General features: G+C 43.3%; 1 protein-coding gene across 7 annotated transcripts in view; it reads right to left on the bottom strand.

Moving 5' to 3' along the window:
* TENM4 (teneurin transmembrane protein 4) overlaps nucleotides 1-23,431 on the bottom strand; it is a 3,057,282-nt gene that overhangs the window by 860,067 nt on the left and 2,173,784 nt on the right. The gene's annotated exons all lie outside the window — the stretch shown is intronic.

Raw genomic sequence — 23,431 nt, 5'->3', positions numbered from 1 at the left:
AGTGGGGCGCTGGGTGGGTGTAGAGAGTAGGACTCGCTCTGTCTGGAAGCTCCCTGGAGCAATGACCCATAATTCTCACTTGCTGGAGCCAATGGGCTCCTGGTAACCCTCCTTGTCTGGTTCCTAGGAGATGTAGCAGATCCTACAGGTGACTCCAGCATAGGCATTATCTATGCACAGTTGGGCCCTAATCTTTAATCCCAACCCAGACCACTATCATCAACTTGAATGCTATCTCCTGGAGTCTCGGTGGGCCCTCTGAATCCTGTGCTTTCTGATTACAGGGTGTGCTCAGGGGCTGGTGTCATCTGGGAAAATGGAGAAAGCATTCGTTCACCCATTTGTTGGCTCATTCACTCACCTATTTATTAATTGCTGCATGTATGGATTCATCGGTTCATTCATTCCTCCTTACATGAATGCATTTATGTATTAATTTATCCATTCACTCTCATGTGTTCATTTGTCCACTTAATATTACTAATTTGTATATGTATTTATTGATTCATTAATTTACATGTTCATTTACATTACTATTCATTGATATATTCATTCATTTGCCTATTACTACACCCATGCAATTCATGCAATTAATGTGTACGCACTTATTTTTGCCTATGTGAAAAAAACGCATTTACTTTTTCTTACAAGTCCTTGTTCATCCATCCAACCATCCATCCGTCCATCCATCCATCCATCCATCCATTTATCCACATCCAGTCAACCACTTCTAAGTTCATTTATTCACAGATATGTTGTCTATTAGCTTACATGTTCATTTATTTATGCTCTTATTATTTTAACTCTTCATCTGTTCATGTTCCACACACAACCTAAGTGCCTAAAATGTGTTTGGTACTGTGGGGGAAAAAAATAAAGAATCAGGCACCCCTCCGGTCCTGAACAAGTCAAACACGGACCTATCCTCAAGGAATCTAACACAGGAATGTGATGGATGCCCTAAGAGAGGGGCAGAGGAATGTGACGAGGGAGATTGTAGGGGGAGCCGAGGGCCCCAGGCTGCAGCTGGGAACATTGGAAAGAACACTGGGCTTGGCTTCAGTCTCACTGACATGGTCTCAAATCTTGCTCTACCACTTGGCGCTGGTTAATTAACCTTTCTGAATCTGTCTCCTCCAACGATGTGGACCGCATGGAGGAGTTGGGAAGACTAAGAGAGGTCACTAATGTGGGGTTAACGGAAGCGGTGTGGGGCTCTGTAGTGTCATTTTTTCCTTCCTATCCCTCTCCATTTATTTTCTAAACTTTGTCAGCAAGTCTGCCTTTATATACTCTGGGGGTGAGGCAGGGGAGAAGGGGTGAAGCCCAGGGGTGAAGCTCCCTCGGCTCACAGGGAGCTAGTTGGAGGGGCTGAGGAAGCCAGAAGTTAATCTCTGAGAGGTTTCCAGACCCTCCCCAGGGCCCCTCAAGAAAGGCTGAGGGAAGCTGTCAGTCTTTCAAATGTAAAACCTGCCTAGTGAATTGGTCAAAGGAATCTATTAACATAGGATTTGCGCAAGCCCTCTTCATTGGGTGAAAGGGGATGAAGGATTTTATAAAGAACAGAATGAGATCAGGGCCCAGGTGCCACCTTGGGGATGGGATGAAAGGAGGGGGTCTCACTGGTGGGGGTGTACACCTCTCTGAAGGCCTGTGGTTCCGGGGGGATGGGGGAGGGAGTCTCCATTTCTCCATCAACACACTCTATTGTCCAGACCTCGTGTGGATGTTGGGTGTACATTATCCCACTTGTTTCTTGCAGTGGCCACATGAGCCAGGTATTATTACAAATGAGGAAACTGAAAGGTTCAGCAGTTTGCTCAAGGTCACATCATTAATAAAAGGCAGAAGCAGAATTTAAATGCAGGTCCGTCTGATTCCAAAACCTCTGCTTTGATCCACGATAACATGCTTCCTCATGAAGGTTTTCCACCTTCTGTAGCCTTTTCTAAAAGCTTATGTAAATAGGGTATGAACGGTCATTGTCCAAAGATTTTTTTTTTACTGTATTTACTAACTGAATCCTAAAATGTAAGCAGAAGTAGGCCAAATCTTCAAGGGAACAAATGAGAATTTTTATTTTACAGTCATATACGATAAATGTGTACAGTATATATTGTTTTTATTTTTATTTTAAAATATTTTTAGCAGTTGGGACATAAAAATATGACAATAAACACAAACAGCTTCATGGTTTCCCATTATGCTTCACGGCAGGGGGCCTGGGGCTGCGGCTGTCTTCACAGGACTGGTTTCATAGCCCAGGCTTGCAGTGAGAAATCAAGAATGTGACAGGTTCAGAGCTGCTATTCCAGATATGTGAGTACAAGTACGGTGGGGATAAGAGGCAATGAGAGTCCTAGGCTAGAGTTAGAGAAGGCCAGTGTTACAGGCTGGACTGTGACCGCCCCCCCCCCCCCAAATTCATATGTTGAAGCCCTAACCTCCAGTATGTCAGAATGTGACTGTATTTGGTGATAGAGCCTTGAAAGGGGCAATTAAGGTAAAGTGAGGCCCTTGGAATGGATTCTAATCCAATCTGACTGGTGGCCTTATAGGCGGAGATTAGGACACACAGCAAGACAGCAGGGTGTGCGTGCACAGAGGCAGGGTCATGCAAAGAGGCAGCAAGGGGGCATTCACCTTCTAGCCAAGGAGAGAAGCCTCAGCCAAAACCAACCCAGCTGGCACCTTGATCTTGGACTTCCGGCCTCCAGAAGTGAGAAAATACATTTCTGTTGTTTGAGCCACCCAGTGGTATTTTGTTATGGCAGGCCTAGCAATCTAATCCAGCCAGGGAGCATATGTGGTGGCCAGAGGAACTTGGGGAGATTAGACACTGTGGCTACTCACACTCAACAGGGAGGCACTGCAGTATTTTAACAGCTACTACAACCATGTTGGGGCATACGGCTGCCTTGGCTCTGAGCAAGTGTGGTCTAAATAAGGGGGAAGGGCTGTAGGTGGGGTGACCCTGTTCAGAAGAGACATTCCCAAGTAAGTGGAGAGGCAGTGTGGCATTGCGAAAGAGACAGGTGGGGGTGGGTGGGTGTGAGCACCTGATATGATTAGGATCTGTGTCCTCAACCAAATCCCCCAGAAGATCCCCCAGGGCCCAGAATCAAGTGTGAAGGATGTATGAAGACTTCTAAGACACACTCTGATGAAGACAGGGAGAATGGGAGAGAAGATAACAGCAAGATTTGAGCAGGTGACAATAGTCTGTAGAAAGCCCAATCCCGAGTCAGTGGTGGGGAAAGATGGGAGGCATCCTGATTTCTACTGCCAAGCCTGCAATGGCTCAGGAATTGGCAGCTTAAGGTGTATCTGGAACTGAGGAGAGAAGAGTGGTTAGATCTCTAGAACCCTCCCTTGTTTCACATTTCTGGGAGATTCATCCTCCCCTACCTGGGGAAAGCTGGAGATTTATTTTCCTGAAAGGGTGAGTATATTTGTCTGTTCTCACACTGCTAATAAAGACATACCTGAGACTGGGTAATTTACAAAGGAAAGACGTTTAATTGACTCACAGTTCAGCATGGCTGGGGAGCCCTCACAATCACGGCAGAAAGCAAAGGAGGAGGGAAGTTACATCTTACATGGTGGCATACAAAAAGAGCCTGTGCAGAGGGACTCCTATTTATAAAACCATCAGATCTTGTGAAACTTATTCACTACCATGAGAACAGTATAGAGGAAACCACCCCCATGATTCAATTATCTCCACCTGGCCCCACCCTTAACACATGGGGATTACTATAATTCAAGGTCAGATTTGGGTGGGAACACAGCCAAATCATATCAGTGAGCAACTGAATTTCTTTGGGCTGAAGGACACCAGGTACAGTTGAGGCAAGACACCTGATATAATTAGGATCTGTGTCCCCACCCAAATCTTATGTTTCATTGTAATCGCCAATATTGGAGGTGGAGCCTGGTGAGAGGTGATTAAATCATGGGGGTAGGGCTTATGAACAGTTTAGCAATGTCTCCTCTGTGCTGTTCTCATGATAGCAGGTGAGTGAGTTATTTTTATTTTATTTTATTTTTTTTTTTGAGACGGAGTCTCGCTCTTGTTACCCAGGCTGGAGTGCAATGGCGCGATCTCGGCTCACCGCAACCTCCGCCTCCTGGGTTCAGGCAATTCTCCTGCCTCAGCCTCCTGAGTAGCTGGGATTACAGGCACACACCACCATGCCCAGCTAATTTTTTGTATTTTTAGTAGAGACGGGGTTTCACCATGTTGACCAGGATGGTCTCGATCTCTTGACCTCGTGATCCACCCGCCTCGGCCTCCCAAAGTGCTGGGATTACAGGCTTGAGCCACCGCGCCCGGCCTGTGAGTGAGTTATTATGAGGCCTGGTTGTTTAAAAGTGTGTAGCTCCTGCTCTTGTCAAATAAGTCAGGCCTGCTTCCCTTTCATATTCTGTCTTAATTTAAGTTTCCTGAGGCCTGCCCAGAAGCCTAGAAGATGCCAGCATTATGCTTCCTGTACGGCCAATAGAACTATGAGCCAATTAAACCTCTTTTCTCTATAAATTACCCAGTCTCAGGTATTTCTTTATAGTCATACAAGAATGGACTAATACAGCATCCCACTGAACAAAGGATGTGAGTATATATCTGTATACAGAAAGCTGAGACCATCCCACTGCCAGCTCCCAGCCACAGGTTGTATGAGGTTCCTACTGCTGTTGTAATGTCCATAAGCGTAGTGACTTCACTTTATTATCTCACAGTTCTGGAGGTTACAAGTTCAAAATCAGTTTTAATGGCTAAAGTCCAGGTGCTGGTAGAGATGTCTTTCTGGAAGCAACTTTCTAGAAGGTGCCCACATTCCTAGGCTCATGACCCTTCATCATTCGGACCTCTGCTTCTGTAGTCACATCTTTCACTTGGAGCCTCTTTCTTCCTTCTCATAAGAGCCTTTGTGATAACAGTGGGCACGCTGCATAATCCAGAATAATCTTCCCATCTTAAGAGCCTCAAAGTAATGACATCTGCAAAGCCCCTTTGACATGTTAAGTAACATATTGTTAGCTTCCAAAGATTAGGACATGAGCCTTTTTGGGGACCATTATTCTGCCAACAACACAGGGTACTGGAAGGATCTTCTCTGAAAGTCTAGTTAATCTGACTAATTCCAAGAAGAACCAAAGGGACTAACATTGGGAGTTCCCAACACTGGCTTGGCTGGCTCTTCTGCAGTGACATTCACTTTGATAAGCCCCACCTGCAAGCTCAACCAGCTTCTCATCCCCAGTTCTTAAATACCAGCAGACATCTGAGGAGAGCCAGTGTCAGGGAAGATGGAGATCAAAACAGAGAAAGGAGACTTGGGGAAGATGGAGATCAAAACAGAGAAAGGAGACTTGGGGAAGATGGAGTCCATCCAGGGAGCAGAACAGTGAAAAGAAAAACTTTCAGGGAAATTATACTCATTAGAAGGATTGGAAGATGAGGTTGAGATCTCTTAGGAAATGGTACAAATCAAAAATTAAACCAGGATGCAAAACAAAAGCAAGGAAGTGAAAAGTATGAGAGAAAAGATAAGCAAATCAGAAGACTGACGTAGGAGATTCTATATCTAAATAATAACAGTTCCGGTAAGAAAAACAGAAAATGAATAAGGAAATCATTAATAAAATAATTCAAAAATGTTTGCAGAATTGAACAGTATGAGTTCCAAGATGTAAAGGACCACTGAGTGCCTAGAATAATGGATAAAAATATAGCCACCCAAGACACATCATTGTAAGATTTCACAACTCTGGGAACAAAGTGTTTAGAAGTTTCCAGAGAGGAGTAAGCTCAGACAAGAGGTAAGGAACCTGAAAGCATTCCAGCTGCTCACTGGTAACACTGGAATCTGAGACAGTGGAATAATATCTTAAATTCATTAAAAAATGGGATAAAAACATTTTTAGATATTCAAGGCTTCAAAAGTTTTTACTTCTCATATACCTTGTTTCAGGAAATTTTGGAGAATGCCTTCCCCCCCAAACAAGGAAGTAAACCAAGAAAAAGCAAATGATGTGAAACTGTCAATATGGGATTGACTGATTTTGAGATGAGGTCTCACTCTGTTGCCCAGGCTGGAGTGCAGTAGTACTATCTTGGTTCACTGCAACCTCTGTCTCCTGGGCTCAATCATTCCTCCCACCTCAGCCTTCTCAACAGCTGGGACCACAGACATGTGCCACCTCACCTGCCTAATTTTTTTTTTTTTTTTTTTGGTTTTTCTGGTTGAGATGGAATTTCACTATGTTGCCCAGGGCTGGTCTCAAACTCCTGAGCTCAAGTGATCTGCCCACCTCAGCCTCTCAAAGTGCTGGGATTACAGGCGTGAGCCACTGCACCCAGACCATTATGGGATTTAATACAGGAGAGAGGAGAAACTGAGGGGAGGTAGGTGTGCTTCAGGCATAGAGGATATCAGTCCAGATGGAGACGGTCAGAAGGTTGCAGAGGGAGTCTGGACCCTGCTCTCAGCTCTCCAGGCCAGGGGGCTAAAAGGAGACTTTTCTCCACCAGTAGATGAGTCTATAGTTGCTTTTGTTGCCAAAGATTGCCTAAATTCTAGGCAATAGTTTCTCAGGCTGAGCCTGTACCCAAATGGCCTCTTTATCTGCCTTTCTCTGTTCTCCAATCTTTTTTTTTTTTTTTTTAACTGATTTGGCTCAGTATCCCCTCCAGCATTCTAGATCCCTGATTCCTCATATCCTACACATTGCCTGGGACATCACCTCCCTGACATATCACCAGCTGTTGCCTATCTTTTCCCCAGGGAGTGGCTGGAGTCTGCTTCCTGACCTCTCAGCCATGTGTGGAGAGCTCATTGGGGACTGCGATGTTGCTGCTTGGAGCTGAGGTTTTCATAGGCTCATTCACCTACTTGCCAGAAGAACCCATCTATCTGCTACCCTGAGGTTGCCCCTCTTTGGCCAACGCACACTGGACTGGGTGCTCTCCATTCCTCAGGATTATCCTTCACAGACAGTCTTCCCCACAGCCCTGCTCTGCAGGGCTCAGGCCTCTTCCTTCACTCCACTAACCCAGGGTGAGCGGGTGAGTGGGGGATAGCATGGCCAAGGATGTTTCCTGCCAGAATCTCTTGGCATAGAACATCACTGCCTTTTGATGTTGAGATCCTCTTTCTGCCAGCTCCAAAACCAGAAATCAAGACCTGAAGATAAGGCTAAGTGGGGGAAATAAAGAGATTCAGCCTGTTGTTGCCCAACCATCCCTTTACACTTTGTCTTCCTCCAAAAAAAAATGTTTGAACACTCAAGAGTGAGAGTGACATTTATCATAGTAGTTATGAATCTACTCTAAAGAGTAAATAATTAGCAACATCAAGCAGATGGTGTTATAAGCTAGTATTAGTTAAAATTATGCACACGTCAATACTGATGGTGACATACCAATGTAAATGGTGGACAGTTATTTTGGGAGGAGGCCAAACACCCCTCTTTCTTTATTTCTTTCTTCCCAGATTTTGGGAGGAGGGCAAACACCCTTCTTTCCTTGTTTGTTTCTTCCATGGTCTTTCCAGAAAGACACCCATCACTTGGGGAAAGGGTGGGGGTTGTAGAGTGATATGCAAAACTGCTAGTGGAAGTCAGTTTCAAGGAACATTCATTGCTCATCTGTTATGCACCAGACGTTGAACTGCAGGCTTTAAAATACTCCATGTGATTAACTCAGGGAAATGGGGACAACCGAAAGTATTATCATCAATTATAGCAATGCATAAGTGTGCATTATGGGAGACTCCTTCAGTCGCCCTCTTTTTTTGCACCTGTAAAGTGGGGGTGACATTTTCTATCCCAGCCAATTCTGTGAGGTAAAAGTGCCTATAACTCTGAATGAACTCTGAAGTTTACTCTCACAAGTACTGCTGCTGAAATTACTCTTCCTGGAACAGAACTTTACAGGTTTTAAAGCATCTCAAATTCATTATGTGTTTTCATCCTCTGAGCATTCCAAGGAAGTAGGCTGGAATTAGAACTTTGCTACCATTTTTTGGCAATGCCATCAGGAAGGGGAAAGAACAATGTCAACCAAATGTCATTAGCACTTTGAATCTACCAGGCAGGCATGCGTAAAGGCTTTCCAGTGTGAATGTTCACATTGAAACAGAGTTCTGTATTTTGATACTTAAAACATGAGCAGGCGTGGTCTGTTCCATTTAGCAGAGTATGAGCTCCCTACCAAGGACTGTGCCTTTCTTAGTTCAGGTTTAGCACCTGGGAAAGAAGGGCTTGGGAAGTGTTCATTGACTGACTGACTGAGTGGATGGATGGATGAATAAATGGGGGAAGGCACAGGAGATTTGGCTAGTGGGTAGAAGAAAACTGAGATTACAAAGATCTGGGACTAGGATCCTCAAAATATGATGAATACAAGATAAGAAGTTCCCAGTATAAAAACTAAAATTGTAAACTGAGAAAAGAATAAATTAAAATATATATGTAATTTTAAAATGTGAGCATACGTTATATTTAATTAAGATCAACAATAAGCAAATGAGAAGCTTGTGTCTAGGTTGACATTTCAATTCTTACCATAATTTTTGATTAATTCATATTTCTTTATGATTTTTGGTACATTAAAAGGCTTTTTTGTTTGTTTGTTTGGAGACAGAGTCTTGCTCTGTCACCCAAGCTGGAGTGGAGTGGCACAATCTCAGCTCACTGCAACTTCTGCCTTCTGGGTTCAAGCAATTCTCCCACCTCAGCCTCCCGAGTAGCTGGGATTGCAGATACGTGCCACCACGCCTGGCTAATTTTTTGTATTTTACTAGACACAGGGTTTCACCATGTTGTCCAGGCTGGTCTTGAACTTCTTATATGATCCCCCCGCCTCCGCCTCCCAAAATTCTGGGATTACAGGGGTGAGCCACTGCACATTTAAAGGGCCTTTTTTTTTTTTTTTTTTTTAAAGGGAAGACATGCTAAGAATCAGTCTTGCAAGGGAAACAACAAACACAAACACAATTTTTCACTTTACTAAATGTAAATTATATCCTTCTTAATCAACTAAAGAGAAATCAACTGTTATTAATTAAATGCTCAAACACGGAACGACCACTAGCATGATCAACACAGACTCCTCTCCTACGCCACAGGCAGCTAACAGGCCTTTTTATGTGGTTGACATTAGCAACCATACAGCAAACAACAGGAATGTCCACTAAGGCCTGGAGGCTAAAAGTGACTGTGCTCTGGCTTGTTGGTAGAAGATTAACTAAAGACCACACACACACACATACACACCCATGTAAGGGCTTTTATGAACTACATATTTTATCTATTACATAGCAATACATATAATTCAAGTTTATGAGCAGTGAGAAGTCACTCATTTAACATGGTTGGCCTGGCAATAACTATGTGCCAAGCAATAGGTGTGGTGTATGTAATGACTATGTGCCAGGCAACACATATATGTAATAATTATGTGCCAGGCAACAACTATGTGCCAGGCAATACATATATGTAATAACTATGTGCCAGGCAATATATATATATATGTAATAACTATGGGCCAGGCAATATGTATATGTAATAACTATGGGCCAGTCTATATGTATTGTAATAACTGTGAGCCAGAAATACATATGTGTATATGTCAGGTAATAAGTATATGTAATAACTATGTGCCAGGCAATATGCTTGATGCTGGGGATATGAAAGTAGACAAACTCTAAATTGAAAGTGCTCACAATCAAGAAATGAAAACAGACCTGGAAATCAAAGAAAAACAACTTGGTGTGATGTACAAACAAGAAGAACAAAAAGTGGGGCAGCCCAGAGGAGGAGGGGAGGAATTGACTTTCTTAGACATAAATTCTTTTTTTAAAAAATCTCCTTTAAACTTGGTGCTCAATGGATCATGTCTATTTCACACTGTAGCTAGAGAGCTCTTTTCCAAATGAGAATTGGTGGTCATGTTACTCTTCTCCTTAAAAAGCCCCAGTGCTAATACCCATCTCTTTGACTAGACTCTCCATTGCAGGAAGGCAGAGACTGAGTTTGTTCTGCTAACTGCTCAATACTTCACAATAATCATGTGTTCCATGCAAAGTAGGTATTTAAGTTTGTTTGTTGAATAAGTGAACTGGAGACGCCAAAACATGATCATAAAGTTTCAAGAAGTTTTCTTCTTTCTCTTTCTATATCATAGTGTTCTGGTGGTTAAGGTTCGTAGGAGTTTCCCATGCAGAACAGTATGGGTTAAGAACATGAAATTTGGGCCCCATGAGATACAAGTTCAAATCTCGACTTCCCCTTCTCCTGTCTGTATGACCTCGAACAAATGATTGAACCACTCTTAATTTTAGTTTCATCATCTACAAGATGAGAGTAAGAATAATAACGGTATCTGCTTGACAGGATAGCTATGAGGACGGTGCATTTACAGGAGATGGCTCGCAGACTCCCCTTGGTGTGTTACGTTTTCAGCAAATGTGAACATTAGTTCTGAAATTCTCCTCTAAGCAAAAAGTCAAATTCCCAAGCTTTTTATCATTGCTCAAAATACTGGGAGTTTTCCTTTGGGACAAGCTTCCAGGGTGCTCATTTCTGAGTCTCACAAGAGCCTCCAGATCGGGCAGAATCTGGAGGATCTGAAGAAGAATTCAGTGTCTCCTAGTTAGCCACTCAATGTGTTCATCAGATTTGTCCCCAAAAGACTCAGGATTATTTCCAAATTTCAATGGAAAGAGCTAAAGACATTTTCCCATTGAGAAGTCCAGAACCAATATTGTTTTGTGGATAACCTGGGTGTGGATAACCTGGGATAACCTGGGGGACAGAAGGGAGTACTTTCCAGAAGGAAGCTCTCCTGAGCAGTAATTAAAAGGGGCTCCCTCTTTAACTTAACTTTGTGCCCACCTTAGAAAAGCTAATTTTGTTGTTTTGTCTGTTTGTTCTTATAATACGTTTCTGCAGGGGAGAAAAATAACGGCAACAAAGGGTGTTGGAAGGTTGGATACATGGAAAATGCTCCATCTTTATGGTATCTGACATTTGATATTTGCATATTTTATTTCAGGAGTCAGATTTAGGAAAGTGGATGTATACAAATCACTAGGGGACAGCATAAGGAATACCCACACTTAACCCAGTTTAAAACAGGGTCTCTGTTGAGGTTTCTGATGAAATTTCAATAGTCTGCTTTTATAATTTTGAAGCAGTCTTATAATTAGGCATTGTCTATATGCATGTGGCATGCTAGAAAGGAAGTGAGAAGGGAGCTAGGAGGCCCAAATTCTAGTCCTTTGTCTACCTTCCTGTGGTGCTGTGTTTGGGTGCATGAGTTCCTCTTTCTGTATGTTAGTTGAATCATATTTGTAAGCGATGACATCCTTGGTATCTATCTTTTTCACTATGAAGGATCTACTTTTCACTATTTTCCCACAGGACCCTATTTTTTTGGAAGACTTTGTCTACTAAACAAATAAGAGCCGGGCATGGTGGCTCATACTTGTAATCCCGGCACTTTGGGAGGCCAAGGTGGGTGGATTACCTGATGTCAGGAGTTAGAGACCAGCCTGGGTGAAATCCAGGTGAAACCCATCTCTATTAAAAATGCAAAAAATTATCTGGGCGTGGTGGCATGCACCTGTAATCCCAGCTACTTGAGAGGCTGAGGCAGGAGAATTGCTTGAACCCAGGAGGCAGAGGTTGCAGTGAGCCAAGATCATGCCACTGCACTCCAGCCTGGGCAACAACAGTGAAACTGTCTCAATAGAAAACAACAACAACAACAACAAGAAAACCAAATAACAATGGGAAGCCTATTAATAATGGACGTGTGCAAGGGATACTAGAGGCAGGCAAATTATCAAGGAGCCAAATTGTCAAATTAGCAATGGGAGAGCAATTCTGTCACAATAGCAGGGGTGATCCTAATAATAATTTGAAGTGTACTGTCTATCATCATTTATTAGAAGCTTACTATGTGGTCGGGCGCAGTGGCTTATGCCTGTAATCCCAGCACTTTGGGAGACCGAGGTGGGTGGATCATGAGATCAAGAGATCGAGATGATCCTGACCAACATGGTGAAACCCTGTCTCTACTAAAAATACAAAAAAATTAGCTGGGCATGGTGGCATGCACCTGTAGTCCCAGCTACTCAGGAGGCTGACGCAAGAGAATTGCTTTAACCCAGGAGGCAGAGATTGCAGTGAGCTGAGTAACATATAACATGTAATTTATATTACATGTTACTCCTGGTAACAGAGTGAGAATCTGTCTCAAAAAAAAAAAAAAAAAAAAAAAAAGAAGGTTACTATGTGCTAGGGACTTTATATGCATGATCTAACTTAACCCTTACCACAAAGAAGGAGGAAGGTGCCATTATATTTGCATTTTACTTATCAGGAAACTGAGGCCAGGGGAGGTGCAGTATCTTGTCTAAGGTCACATAGCTAGTGAAGGTCAGATGAGTTACTCAATTCAGGTCTGTATGATTCCACAGCTCAAGCCCTTAATCACTAGAGTCAACTGCCTCTCAGTTCCAATAGAATAACATTATCTGTTTAGGGCTTACATTTAAAAATCAGGACATAAGTAGAAAATTGCATAGAGAGTCATTTTGCTCGAGACTTCTCTAAAGCCATACTGTGGCAAGATGCTTACATTTAAAAACTGAGACCAAATAGAGAAAAAGCATCATGTACCCCACTTCAGTCCTGCTCTGGGGCACATCTCATTGGCAGAAAGGCAGGCAGAATTGCTGCCCTATTTCAAATCTTTATATTACATATTACTTGGTTTTTTTACTTTCACCATTTTTCTTCCTCCTTTCCTTTATTGTATGATTTTAGTTAAAATTACTTATATTAGTTTTCCATTGCTACCATAACAGATTATCACCAATTTAATGGCTTCAAACAATAGCAATTTATTATCTTACAGTTTTGGAGATCAAAACCCTAAAAGAGGTCTCATTGGGCTAAAATCAAGGTGTTGGCTGTGCCAGGGGAGAGTCCATTTCCTTGTTTTCCATCTCATAGGAGTTTCCTATATTCTGTGGGTCTGGGTCCCCTCCACCTTCAAGGGCAGCAAGTTGCTTGCTCAGACCTCTGTTTCCACTTTACATCTCCTCTGACTCTCCTCTTTCACTTAATACACCTCTTGTGATTAAATCAGGCTCACGTGGACAATCCCAGATAAATCTTCCCATCTCTATAGCCTCGACTTAATCACACTTGCAGGGTTGCTTTTGCCATAAAAGGCAACATATTCACAGGTGTGGGTATTAGGACAAACATCTTTGGGGGACCTTTTCTGCCCATCACACTGCTTAAGTTAAATGCATGCACACTGAGAGGCCATGGTATTACAAATATGCTCCATGTGCTTCTATCCATGTGCTCCTGGAGGGTAGAATCCCAGGACCTTTGGTCATTGGATCCCTAGTACCCAACACAGTGTTTATAGTAGGTGCTCAGTAAATGTTTGTTGTATAAATAAATAAATGAGGCCGGTTGCTGTGGCCCATGCCTGTAATCTCAGCACTTTGGGAGGCTGAGGTGGGCAGATCACCCAAGGTCAGGAGTTTGAGATCAGCCTCGCCAATGTGGTGAAAACTTGTGTCTATTAAAATATGAAAATTAGCTAGGTGTGGTGGTGAATGCCTGTAGTGCCAGCTACACAGGAGGCTGAGGCAAGAGAATCTCTTGAACCTCGGAAGTGGAGGCAGTAGTGAGCTGAGATCAGCCACTGTACTCCAACCTGGGTGACACAGCAAGACTCTCAAAAAATAAAATAATAATAAAAAAAGAATGAATGAATGAATACCCTTTTTTCTCTTTTTTGTTTGATATGGACTTTCTTTTCTTTCAAGAAACTTCAAAACTACAGTGAATAATATAACAAGTACCCATTGATGTACCACTCAACATTGACTATTTTTATCACTATGTTTTATATACACCTTCTTTCTTTAGAAAATGAAATACTTCTTGTGAGATTATGTTAAAATTTTCCTGAATGAGCCATTTTTGACTCAGCTGTGCTCAGTTTTGGGTTGTTTTGTAACAGAGGTTAACAAAGGACTCTTCGTGTCTTTGTTTCTGCTAAAACTCTTTGAGAAAGCGTGTCCAACATTTCCAGTTATAAAGTAAGGTATAAGACCAATAGGGCTGATTGGTCAGACCTACTGTTCACAGACCCCTACCTTTAAAGGAATTGCCGTGGCCTAGGAAAATCTGGAGGAGATTCTGGAGGGAGCCATCAGTGAGCTTTGGCCTTCAGCTTTGCCCCCAGAGATAGGTGATATCCTTCCCTTCATTGCGCCTAGGGACAAGGCTTCCATGAGCCCACTCAGAGAACTCCATGTGTCTCTGCAGTGCTTGGGTATGCTTTCCTCTGATGTTCAACTCACATCTGAGAAATCTAAAGGGCAAGAGACTTTGGCTGGCCACTGAGCAGACAGAAGCAAAGAGAGGGTGCTGGACCAAGGGGCCACCTGCCTTCCCAGATTTTCTCAGCACCAGGTATATGGGCTACCTGAGAAAGAGAGCTGGGTGGTCCCACTTGCTGACAATGAGGGGCACCAGGAGGAGCTAGTGACAGGCAGAAGGAAGCAGAATTTGACACCTAGGGACTGAGAAAAGAGTTCTAAGTGATCAGCCACGGGAGGGGTCTTTGTCTGGGTTAAGAGAATTGTGGCTGACCCTCCCTAGCACTGAGGGCTTAGAATCAGCCATGGATGTGCCCTCTGAGAGGTTGGCCAAGCCGGGATATGCCTTCAGAGCCTGCAAGAGTACCAGTTAGGCAAGAACTGTGCTGCCCCTCCCCCTCCTCCCTGCGGCTGCAACCAGAACACCACCTTTCCAATGCAGAGGGCCACCAGGGAGCAGGCCTAAGCCAGGGGATGCAGAAGCTTTCACTTTAAATGGACTTGGACACTGTAACAATTACATGGGGCACTTTATGCTGATTATTGAACTGAGCCTTTTTCTGGTGGTGAAAGTGGCTGGAGGACTTTTTGTTACCCGATGGAACTTGCCTTAGATTTCATCTGAGGGGACAGGGTAGATCTAGCCACATAGAGCAGATTGAATAAAGTTGTTTTTGGATCACACCCCAGATATCCTGCTCAAACAATGTGATGATGATGATTGTGCATTTTGAGTCTTAGAATGGAGCTTTCCTTCATCTCTAAGTTCTTACAGGTATCCAAACTGCCTCCCGCATGCATCCCCAGAATTAATTTGGATTTTCTTGGTTCCTTCCTTATAGTGTCTGCAGCTTACGAACAGTTCCTCTCCAGTCTTTGGTCTTTGATCTTACTGCCTTTGCTTTCACTTTGTCTAAAGGGCCATCAAAGGTGTGAGCATCTGCAAGCTAACTGGGAGGGGCTTAGTCATGTAGGGAACTGACATTTCCTGGCTGGATCCTGGTGACTTTGGGAATGCATTCATCATTCATGAGCTTTCAAAACTGCAGTGTCTGGGAACTTGCCTGAGAGCTGTCCTCATGACCTTTTCAAATAGCTGAAGATGAAAGGGCCTAAATACTTGAAGGAAAGTAAAAGTGGGCTCACTGTCTTCTCCAGGGACAAAGTCTCACTCTCTCTGAGGCACGGTGGATGTGGCTTTAGTTGGAGAAGTCAGGGAATCTCAGTGAGTGAGGAGCAAGAGGAAACTCTTTAAGGTGTTGAGCTGAATTGTTGAAATTAACAAGGCCTGGACAGGTTATGACTAGATTAAGGTCACATGACTGGTAAGAGGCACAGCCAGTACCAAAATCCAGGTCTACCTGGTGGCAAGGTCTGCAGCCTTTCCACTACACTCTGTTCCCTCCTGTCACAGGACTTGGAGGGAACTTCCAAAATAATCATCCCAAGCCTTTTTTTAAGTGAGTGAGGAAACAGAGCTCAGGAAGGACACGTGCTTTTCCCAAGGCTGCACAGGGAGTCATTGGCAAGCTCTAGAAACCAGGTCTGCCTGTTCTCAGGGTGGTGCTCCCTTTACTCCTGTGTGGCAGGAGGAAGCCACATCTCTCTTCAGGGGAGGTGGGAGGAGTGAATGAATGTGAAATTCCCATAATGCCTGTTTGGATTGTCTTTTTTTTTTTTTTTTTTTGAGACGGAGTTTCACTCATGTTACCCAGGCTGGAGTGCAATGGCGCGATCTCGGCTCACCGCAACCTCCGCCTCCTGGGTTCAGGCAATTCTCCTGCCTCAGCCTCCTGAGTAGCTGGGATTACAGGCACACACCACCATGCCCAGCTAATTTTTTGTATTTTTAGTAGAGACGGGGTTTCACCATGTTGACCAGGATGGTCTCGATCTCTTGACCTCGTGATCCACCCGCCTCGGCCTCCCAAAGTGCTGGGATTACAGGCTTGAGCCACCGCGCCCGGCTGGATTGTCTTATAGCAATAGGCACCCTGACTGTAATCTTATCCTCCACTGTGCAGTCAGATTGCTTTCTTTTTCCCCTTCCCTCCTTCTTTCTTTTCCTTCATTTCTTTACATTTGCATTAGGTTTTATATTAAATAATCACTCCAATATAGGAGGCAGGATAGGATAGTGGAAAGAATGTGGATTTTGCAATCAATGATAATACATAATAATAGTAACAGCCAACACATACCATATGGCAGGCACCGTCCTAAGAGTTTTACATACTGCGAAAGACTGAACTGTGTCCCTGCAAAATTCGTATGTGGAAGCCCTAATCCCTAATGTGATGACATTTGGAGGTGAGTCCCTGGGAGATAATTAGGGTTAGATGAGGTCCCGAGCATCAACACTGGTGATGAAATTAGTGGCTTTATAGGAAGAAGAAGAAAGAGGGCTCTCCCTCCACCATGTGGGGCACAGTAAGAAGGCGGCCTTCTGCAAGCTAGGAAGAGGACCCTCACCAGTAACTGAATCTACCAGCACCTTGATCTTGAACTTTCAGCTTCCAGAACTGTGAGAAATAAATGTCTATTGTTTAAGTCACCCAGTCTGTGGTATTTTGTTATAGTAATCCAAGCTGACTAACACACATGAAGAAACTCATTTAGCTTTCTAACAACGGTATGAGGTAAGTACAAGTATTGTCTCCCTTCTGCAGGTGGACAAACTGAGGCTTGGAGAAGTGCTGTGCCAAGTACTGAGATGGTCACTGGGAACATAAAGGTTAATGCTTTGGTTTCCAGGAAATGATCCAGTCTATTGACTTCAATTCAGCTTGGCCTTTAGGGCTATACCCTGGTGCTCCAAAACTTTTGGCAGCACACATTTTGCTTGCTTAACAATTGGCCTCAGTCATGTAAAGCCATGCTTTAATGCCACTTTGGGAAACTCTCCTGCTAGAAGTTTCCTCAGTCATCAAGAAACATCTTTCCTGAGAAGGGGCAGAAAGACGTCTGGCTTCCATTCTTTTGTGACCTTTGGCAAGTTACTTGACCTCTCTGGGTTTCAGTTTTCTCATTGGTGCAATGAGTATAATAATAAATATTTCATAAAGCAAATGTGAGGATTTGATAAAATTGAGATCTAAAAAAATGCCAGCTATGCCAATGAATACCTCAATTGTCTTGTTGGAAGGAAATGTATGGTCTATCTGTCTCTCTACCCAATGCAGAAACCCCTCTCTAATGTTCCTGCCAAGCGTAGGGCTGGCCTGTGCATTATTACTAGTAGTGGTGGGGACACCATGACTGACGCGCAGGCTAATTGTGGCCAACACTGGCTGGTACACACAGGAAATCCTCAGTGACATGGGAGTAATGACAGTAGTGATGGTGGCTACAATAGTAATGACGACAGCTAACATTTACTGAGTGACTATCGTGTGCTATGCAGGCCATGAAATATACTATCTTGGGCTGGGCATGGTGGCTCTTGCCTGGACTGTAATCCCAGCCCTTTGGGATGCAGAGATGGGAGGATCATTTGAGGCTAGGAGTTCAAGACCAGCCTGGCCAACATGGTGAAACCTCATCTCTTAAAATACAAAAATTAGCTGGACGTGGTGACATATGCCTATAATATCAGCTATTCAAGAGGATGAGACATGAGAATTGCTTGAACCCAGGAGGCAGAGGTTATAGTGAGCTGAGATTGCACCACTGCACTCCAGCCTGGGCAACAGAGTGTGAGTCTGCCTCAAAAATAAATAAATAAATAAATAAATACACTATCTTATTTGATCCTCATGACAACCCATAAAGTAGGAACTCATTTATGTTTATTTTTAAGATGAAGAAACCGAATATCAAAGAAGTTAAGAAATTTGCTCTAAGTCCTACGTGGTAAAGGCAGGATTAAAACCCAGATCTACTGACTTCAGCGCTTGGAAGCCCAGTCCCTGAGATTTCAAATTACCCACACCAAAGGGCCAGGCAGGTGGTTTCATTGATGCCCGAGGTGGGCAAGTATGATAGTGGTGAATCGGAGACCTCTTACCTCAATTAGATGAGGTGGCTATTTTTCAGCCTCTGCTCTTGTGGCTGGGGTAGACGGGTGGAGAGGATGCAGATAATAGGTTTGTTAAACCTTATTTTGTCAACAAAACCCAAGAATTTGGATATTGTCATGTGATATACCATAATTTTAAGATGTTACTTCACAATTTTTGAACTGCTAATGACCTAACTTCTCAGTGCTGTGTAAACTGGTTTCCTGGGGGCTGTTATTCTTGTTCCTTTCTCCCCATTCAAGTTCTAACATTGTGATAAAAGTGAGGAGGAGGGGCTTATTACCCAGAAAGCCCTGCATTTACTCTAATTGTCTGCTGTGTAGCCATTGGTCTAGAACATTGGATTTTGTTTGTTTTGTTTGAGACGGAGTCTGGCTCTGTCACCCAGACTGGAGTGCAGTGGCGTAATCTCAGCTCACTGCAGCCTCCACCTCCTGGGTTCAAGCGACTCTCCTGCCTCAGCCTCCTGAGTAGCTGGGACTACAGGTGCACGCCACTGTGCCTGGCTAAGTTTTGTATTTTTAGTAGAGACAGGGTTTCACCACGTTGGCCAGGATGATCTTGATCTCCTGATCTCGTGATCTGCCTGCCTTGGCCTCCCAAAGAACATTGGATCTCTAACCATTAGTGGTGACTAGTTGAGAACCCTGGTGCTGGAGCTGGGGAGGCAGTGGGGACCAGTGCAAAGGAGAAGCTCAGTTGCACATAAAGGAGAGAGGGAAGGGGGGGAACCTGGTGGTTTAAAGAGATTCTGGCAGCCACCAAGGACCAGCCCTCTCCCCATGGAACCGTGACTTAGCCAAGCAGTGGAGTGCAATCTAACCTTCGCTCCAAAATCTCTAGGCAAGCTACATTTCACAACTTCCCGGAGGAGGACCATTGACTGGCCCAGGCCCAGCTCCCAGGCGCTTTCCCAATGCTGCTTGCTGACTTTAACCTTATTTCCCCTCCTGGAATAATTAAAACAATTGTAAATGTGTTATGTATGGATTGACTAAAATCATTCCTTATTCCACAAAAAGAACTGAAGGGTCTCCCTTTGCACAGCGAGGACGCTCTACTGAAGGGAATTCATGTAACTGTACCCTTTAATTCTCACAACATCTTTATTTCACTTATTCAGAGACCGAAGGTCAGAGAGGTGGCGAGACTCACCCAGATCACTCAGTTAGAAAACGTCACAGCTGGAAATTCTAAAATGGCTGATTGGGATACCACCTTGTTTCTTCTAGTACTCCACTCTTAAGGGAGCAACAAATCTTCAATCTCAAAAATGAGGAGGATAATACAGTGGCCATCTCGCTACCTCTCCCACCAGCATGCTCCACAGCATTGGCTGCTTGTGAGGGACAGACCAGCAGCAACGCTGACAGATTGACTCTCACATCCCCTTTTCCTGGGCTATGCAGCTCTGCGAAGGCAGGGATGACTATCAGTGGCATGTTATGGAGAGCACAGTCAGGCCCCACACAAACCTTTAATCCTCCATCCCATGTCTCATAAACATTAGGTCCTTGGCATGCCTGAGTCACTAAGCTTAACTGTTGCCTCATCTGATTTTATGGTTTCTCAATTTATGTTTTATATAATTTTTCCTCATGATTCCAAGATAAGGTGGATTTTTGATGTGCTTTTAAGATATCTATGTCAAAGGGTTTTTTTTTTTTTTTTTTGAGATGGAGTCAAGTTCTCGTTGCCCATGCTCAAGTGCAATGGCGTGATCTTGGCTCACCACAATCTCTGCCTCCTGGGGTCAAGAGATTCTCCTGCCTTGGCCTCCCAAGTAGCTGGGACCCCAGGTGCATGCCATCACGCCCAGTTAATTTTCGTATTTTTAGTAGAGACAGGGTTTCACCATGTTAGCCAGGATGGTCTCGATCTCTTGACCTCGTGATCTGCCTGCCTAGGCCCCCCAAAGTGCTGGGATTATAGGCGTGAGCCACTGTACCCGGCCTTTAAAAGGTTTTTTAAAAAAATTCTTTAGGTTCAGGGGTACACATGCAGATTTGTTATACAGGTACACTGTATGTCACAGCGGTTTGGTGTACAGATGATTTTGTTACCCAGGTAGTAAGCATATTACCCCATAGGTAGTTTTTCAATCCTCTCCCTCCTCCCTCTCTCCACCTTCAAGCAGGACCTGCTGTCTGTTCCCTTCCTCTTGTCCATGTGGACTCAGTGTTTAGCTCGCGCTTGTAAGTGAGAACATTAGATATTTGGTTTTCTGGTTCCTGTGTTAGTTCATAAAAGCTTTTTCTTTTTCTACTTATATTTTATTTTTGCCTCTATTTTCCTGGATATCTATAGAAAAAGTTTTTCATTTTCAAATTTAAACATGTACAGAAAATTTCTAAAATACCCATAAAATAAAAAATTAACCAGTGCTACATTAGAACTATCTTAAGAAAAGGTAGATAAAGCCAGATGTTGGAACATGGCTGCTTATGAGCTGATCTTTAATATGTTTTTTAAAAAGCATGCATAAATCGTAGTCATTTGGTGGAGTTCTTAATTAAAACCTGGTGGCACAGAGCTTAAGATTGTGCAAGTATCACAAAAACATCGTATTTAAGTCTAGATTGTTCCTATTTTATGGCTGTGCAAACTGAGGTCTATGAACATTAAATGACTTGTTGCATATTACATAACAAGTTGTCTTGGAAAAAATATGGCTAGAACTGCAAAATTGAGCTAGATGAGATTTGAGGGCCACAATCTAACATGGAGATAAATAGCTGTCCTTTTAGACCACTGACTGCTTTCCCAACAGGGGTTTTGTGTCTCTGGCAATTTCCACACTTGGAAAGTAAAGGGCTTAGCTTATTTAATCTCACTTTTGGGGGGCAAGAGGGGGTGAAGTCTAAATCTTAGCATTTTGGGAACTTGAGTAGAGGTTACATAGGTCTCCTTCAATAGTCTCCCCAGGAGTTTCTATGTCCCTTATGCAAACAGGATTCTTGGCCTGCTCTGAGTTCCCCCAGGTGAAAATACCTCATGAAGCAATCAGTCACTCATGCATTAGTATGATTTAATCATCTCTAAAAAAATAGCTCTCTGAAGCTAAGACTCTGCAAAGGAGTAGAGTGGGAGGTGAAGAAAATAATGCATTGTTCTCTCATCTCTGTACTGTTAAGTCTTCTTTATGTTTCAAGATCCCATTCAAGTGCCATTTCTCCTAAGAAAGCTTCCTTAATAGCTCTAGTTAGACAGATTGCTTTCTTCTTGTTACTTCAATAATACCTTTTCTTCATGCCCCACACCAGTACTTGTACAATCTCTTCCATACATTTAGTTATTTGTGTGTTCATCTTATATTCCCTCTGGATGAGCAGTCCCTTGAGGGCTGGGGATTCTTTTGATTTACTTTCTTACCCCTATGTGTTGTCTAGCTCAGAGAAGGTAAGGTTAACTTCTGACATCTTAAAACTCTGAAATTACTTAGAAGTGAGATGCAAGGTGTCTGTCCAGTTTTGCACAGGCTTCTCTAGCTCCTGCACCACCTGCCTACAGCAAAGTCTGGGCCACTTGGAAAGGAGCCTTGGGTCTCCTCTGCACTCTGATAGTCTTGGTGCAGAACCAGCAGTTCCCACCCACTGTTCACTGCCTGCCAACTTGCTCTGGTTTCAGAAAATACAAGGTAGATTCCTAGCTGAGGAACTTTCTTGCTTTGTTGTGATCTTGAGTAATGTATATCATCTTTCTCGTCAGTTTCTTCTTTTATAAAATAGGCATCATTCTTGCCTCTATGGCTGTTGTTTTGAGGACTGGATACAACAGCTGCAGTATTTAATACAATACTTTGCACATAATAACCTCAATAAACAGTAGCAATTATATTTTTTAATAAGGTAAAGAACAAAAAATGCTTAAGACACTGCCTGGTATATAGTAGAGGCTGTAAGAGTTGTGTGTAAGAATTGTAATTCTTATTTTAAGAAGGCAATAAAACGTAGTAAGAGCAGGAGCTTTGGGGTCTGCTTTGGGTTCAAATTCTTGCTCTGCTAATTTCTTGTTGAGTTGTGTTGGGTAAATTGCTTAACTTTGCTAAGATCAGATTCCTCATCCCTAAAATGAGAATTTTAGGGATACCTAAAATTTATAGGTATAGAATTATAAATTTATTGTTGTGGTGATTTAGTGAGAAAACAGTATTTTAAGAGTTTTGGTGGATTGTATTTACCAAAGATGGCCACAGTAATATCTCTCATCTGACATGCTTTTCTAGAACTTGGCTGCTCTCCCTCCCCATCAGGAGCTGGACTCTAATTTCTCTCTCCTTTAATCTCGGTGGGTTTGTAGCGCACTTGTAATTAACAGAACGCACTAGTTGTGACACTAGGTATCTTCCTAAGCTAGGTCATAAGATGCCATGTGGCTTCCATCTTGTTGCCACTTGCCTGTGGAGTCCTGAGTGTAAGAAATCCATTATCGGGTGAGAAAGTTCAGATCACAGGAAGAGGCCGCATGTAGGTGGCCTGCCAATGTCCCCAGCTGAGGTCCCAGTCAACAGCCACCAACGACTGCACAGATACATGAGTGAAGATGCTTCCAGATGAACCCAATCTGCAGCCATTGAATCTTATTAGATGAAGCTCCAGGCATCATGGGCAGAGACTAGTTATTCCCTTGGCTTTCTTTGCAAATTCTTGACCTACAGAAATTGTGAGTTGTTTTAAGCTGCAAAATTTGGGGTAATTTGTTATGCAGCAAGTTATTGGAATAGGGTACTAATAAAGTACTAGTGCATAGTAAAGACCAGGTGAGATGAGATAACAGCATCTGTTATTAGAGCAATTATTAGAATTATTACCATCTCACAAGTGAATGTCCACGTGGCCCCAGTATGCTGGAGAACTCCGCCCCTCAGGCTTCTGCCCCGGTTTCTCAGCCAATGAAAATCCAGCCTGTGAGCCCCTCTCCATGCCGGGCCACGTGGTTGTGGTTGTGGGGGCACACGTGGTGGAGAGGGTATGGGAAGTGGTTCTGTTGGCCTTT

Source organism: Sapajus apella, unplaced genomic scaffold (assembly GCF_009761245.1).
Source record: "Sapajus apella isolate SASKATOON/1434 unplaced genomic scaffold, GSC_monkey_1.0 scaffold34, whole genome shotgun sequence".
In the NCBI taxonomy this organism is placed as follows: domain Eukaryota; kingdom Metazoa; phylum Chordata; class Mammalia; order Primates; family Cebidae; genus Sapajus; species Sapajus apella.
This window is presented reverse-complemented; position numbering and strand designations above follow the sequence as displayed.